General features: G+C 30.6%; 1 protein-coding gene across 12 annotated transcripts in view; it reads right to left on the bottom strand.

The window, feature by feature from the left end:
• Nucleotides 1–4,684, bottom strand: part of LOC107450601 (serine-rich adhesin for platelets) — a 126,983-nt gene that overhangs the window by 69,953 nt on the left and 52,346 nt on the right. Inside the window, exon 1 of one of the 12 annotated variants that reach the window (XM_043044204.2) lies at nucleotides 1,672–1,849. The exons of the other annotated variants lie outside the window; for them this stretch is intronic. The gene's annotated coding sequence lies outside the window, so the exon portion shown is untranslated. Of the gene's footprint in view, nucleotides 1–1,671; nucleotides 1,850–4,684 lie in introns of those variants that run through there. 12 annotated transcript variants of the gene reach the window in all.

A 4,684-nucleotide genomic window follows, 5' to 3' on the forward strand; every position in this document is an offset into this window, starting at 1 on the left:
AGACAGAATGTAGCTCTGAGAGACAGATTGCTAGAATTTAAGATAGACGTTGGTGGATTTATTTGCAAAATTTAATGGCGTTAATTTGCAACTTCAAGGTGACAAACTCAATTTGATCCCTACGAAATCAATTATTTCTACATTTCTAAAAAAACTTATTTTTTGGAAGCAGAAATTTGGTAGGAATGAGTTCAACCAATTTCAAATCTTATCGTATCTTGAAAAGAATGGCGAAATTTCCTCTGATGATACACAAGAATACAGTTAACACTTTGACTCTTTGCACAGGGACTTTTCTGACCGTTATAAATATGTTTTGTTCTGTTTCCTTCAATGGATTATTAACCCTTTTTTGAATATTGAAACAGAAGAGGTTCTGATTCAGGAGGAATCGGTCAAACTTCAACTAATGAAGTTTTGAAATGGTGATAACTCACAGAATTTTGGCTTCAAGGTAACATCATTCACCTCTACTCTGGATTGTCAAAATTCATTATTATTTTCAAAATTATTTTAATTTCCTTCCCTTTCTCCTACTTCGTCGAACGTGAATTCAGTGCTGTTATGGATCAAGTCACAAAAAAGAGAAATAGACTCGAATTCATGCAACGAGGGGACTTGCATCTTCACCTCAGTAAAAATATTGAACCGAACGTTAAGAAATTGGCTATGAATCATCAAGTACAATCATTCCACTGACATAGTAACTTGATTGCTTCGTTGATACTACTTTTATTTTTGAGTGTTTTTTTAATTATCTAATTAAGAACAAGTGACTCTTTTTAAGCATAGTTTTCTTTGTTGTACTTTTTTTTTCATTACCGTATTTATTTTTATTATGACAAATAGACTGCGATTACCTGCCGAGAGAAAATTGTCGAGTTAACGTACACATTAAATTAAAAAAAAAAACAACAAAAAAACAAGCAAATTTAACGCTTAAAAAATTGCCTAAAAATGCATCTTATAATTCAGCACACCCCCTCCGTCCTCATGCTGTAAATAACTGGATTATCATAAAGGGGGCGTTGATATGTTTTTTGCTTATTAAGGGGGCGGCAACGTTAAAAAGGTTGAGAATCTATGATCTAGCCGAAGATGATCATTTAATGATGTTGAAGGGCAAGATTAGAATTGAATCAGAAGTCACGGTTTCGTGCGTAGATTAGCGTCAGAGTGTCGAACGCAACGCAATGCATTGATTTTTTTTAGCACGTTTTTTAATGTTACTTTACGTTTCTTCAATCTACTTTGAGTAGATCTACTTCTGAAATATTAACAAAAATATTAATAATTTTTTTTTTCCTTTTAAGAGGTACAATTTAATGGTGGTATTTCGTATTTAAATAATTTTTACCTTCTTATAAAAAATTCGCTTGCTTTTATTTTATGTAAATTTTTAGTCGCTCTTAACTAGAAAAATATTTAGAATTTGGTCGTTACTACTATTTCAATTAAAAAGATTAAGAAATGTTGGAGATCTTATAAAAGCATTTTCATAATTTTCATTTTAGAATTATTTAAGATTCCTTATTGAGTAAATTTGATTTAAAAGAACCAATGTACGAACTTAAGATATATCAAGATGTCTAACTGCCGTTATATCACGACACAGAGCTTCGCTTCTTATGAAAAGTTTTTTAAGTGAAATAAGAAAAAAACTGTATTTACCTGCATATTAGCCTTGCTTGATTTCCGGCATTCTTTTCAGTTACTAAGAACCCAAGCTCTCGATAACTCTAATGAACTTTATTTTTAAATTCAGCTTTTGTTCAGTATGTATACCAATTTCTCTACAATCCATGTACTTAGTCTTTCTTAAATTTATTTCCAGTCAAAATGCATAAATAACTTTTCAGCCCAATTTATTAAACATGCTTCTATGTCCTAACCATATGTCAGGATCCTGATTCCTCTCCCACGCATTTGATTGACCCATGACCTGAGGATCAGAGGGTGAAGGACACTGGATGTGTCGTCCCCTACATTGGGGGTGGAGCGAAGGACTTTTTCTTATGAGAAAGAATATTTTGAGATCAGTATTAGCTTGAACGTAGTATTAGCTGGACTAGGATAGAGAAAGCAGGAACGAGAAGGGAGCAGTAGCGCTCCGGAATATTATATTCTACAGTTTATGTATATTTTTTTGTAACTTATTGTAAATAATTATATAACCCAGAGTCATGAAATAAATAAGCTATATCAGCAAGTCCATGGTCATCATTAAGAGGATTTCAGTAACGAACCGAAAGAGAAATGTCTCACACCATAAAAGCTACGTCATTAGCAAAATGCTTAACAACCGAAAATATTACCACCTTCATTTGATAATGTGAAATGTTACGCATAATTTTTTCAATGCATAACGCCAAACAAACAATGTAGACAAAACATCTCCTTGTCTTAACCCAGTCAGTTATAAATTCTCGAACTCGACAATTTATTTGCACTTTCGCTTTTATGTTATTGTCATTTCTAGTAATCTGTTTAATCTATGAGGAATGTTAAACTTTTGTAATGATCTTAGCATATTTTCTTTATTAAGTCATAAGCTTGTTTAAAATATATATAAGGTTTATAATTATTTGTATTCACTTCACAAATTATTTCAAACATCTTTCTTATGCATGACATCAGACTTAGGTTACAGTCTACCTATTTCGTCTCAATTTATTTATCAACGAAGTTTCTTTTGGGAAATATCTGAGTAATTAAAAGAATCTTTAGGAGGAAATGCAAATCATTAAATACTGTAAGGTAAAAAATAATAATAAAAAAAGAAAGCTGTCTTATAGTAAATAATAACCTTTTATTCATGTTAATTATAAATTATTAATACGTTATACATATTAATAGTGTCACAGTTAATTCCAGATTTTTTGTGGAAATTCCTCGGAAAAAGTTATATATGTGAAATTGTGACAAAATTTGCCTATAATTTTATGAATATAAGATCACGAGTAAATTTTTTTTCTTCGTGATTCTGTGAAAAAACGCCAAAACCAGTTATCTGTTCAGATTTCTGTAAAAGTTCCTTCGTTAGAGAGTTGGTGAAAAATCTGCATATAGTTTTCTGAATGCTCATAATTTTCTAAGTTTTTTGGTACTTTCCAACAGGAGCCTGTTTTCGCAAAGGCAAATATAGGGTACTGTTTTCATGAAAAAATTCCTAAATAAAAAAAATAATAATAAATAAGTCGTTTGAAAAATTGTTCTAAAGTAAGAAATTAAAAGACTTCATCATTTAACTTCATTCTTCATGAAGAAAAGAAAAAAATAAATTGTAAAAGGTTTATTTTTTAAATATTGAGAAGAGTCCGTTTTTGAGAAAAATAATTTGGGGGAGGATCCGTTTTTGCCGTAAAATATTTTGTGAAGGGCCGTAAACGCACCCGAATTCTTCTATTCATACTTTCAACCCTCTTGGCCAATAAAATTCTGACTTTAATGGGCCCTTTGTGATCAATCACTGTCAATGGCCTGTATCACTTAGCTTGAAAAGGGCTTTGATGTAAGCCCAGCTGTTGATGGATAGGGTAGGTGGATGTAAATTGTATCAAATGTAAATTTTTCGTGTTTCCTAGAAATGTATCAACATGAATGATTTTGGCAAATATTGATTATTTCTACAAAAAAATAAGTAAAACCTTTCTCAGCATTGGTGTATATGAGTTACACAATAGTTTCGTTATAGGTGTTCCCAAAAATAAAAGAGACGATGTTAGATTAAAATTATAATCCACAATTTTCCAATTTAGTTGCCTTATTCGTGAAAAATAGAGAAATGTAATGAATAATGAAGAAATCGTTTATTACTAATTGAATTAATTAATATTAATTACTATACATTATACTAAATTTAACCAATATTCGTTTTCTGTGGAACTGCTTCGTCGAAGTTTAATTAAATAATAAGCATTACTTAAAGGAATAGTTTGTATTCTGCAATACGAAAATGCTTGCTTCTAAGACAGGCAAATTTACCAATTTAATCCTTTCAAGACAAGTTTTTAATTTTTTATAAAGAAAGTTCTTCTTTTGGAAGCATATTTTTTTTCACCATTGATAATATCTATCTATATTATATAAAACGCTAATACGTATGTATGTATGTATGTATCAATAAAACCGATTATAGTATTTCTTTTCTTGCGCTGGCAACAGTTTTAATTTTTAATTGATTGGATTCGGCGCGCAAGAGCACGTAGTGAGCATCATATGGCTAATCCATGTTATATAAAACGCTAATACGTTTTAAATGATAGGCTTCGGCGCGCAAGAGCACGTAGTGAGCAAAATTAAGGTTTAGAATTGCTTCGGAGAAATTTGAATTGTTAACAATGACTTAAACAAAAAGTTTTATTTTAACTGATAAATACTATATTATAATTTTAACTTTTTCTATGACTATACTCATTTTCTTACTCGTTATTTTTTATACATTTTATATTTTTGTGATAAAATAAAGAACTTATAGTTGTTCTGCTTCTGAACACTGATGAAAACGCAAAATGATGGGCTTCATCAACAATCAAAAATATATACATTTATTTACAAATTCCACTTAGGGTGGCGCCATTCAGAGAATTAAAAATACAAAATTATCTTCAGCGAAGCCGATGCTTTACATCCGGCGTTCAGTGGCAGACTACTATTTCATATTGTTTTACAACACATGGCTTTA

This window comes from Parasteatoda tepidariorum, chromosome 9, assembly GCF_043381705.1.
Source record: "Parasteatoda tepidariorum isolate YZ-2023 chromosome 9, CAS_Ptep_4.0, whole genome shotgun sequence".
In the NCBI taxonomy this organism is placed as follows: Eukaryota; Metazoa; Arthropoda; class Arachnida; order Araneae; family Theridiidae; genus Parasteatoda; species Parasteatoda tepidariorum.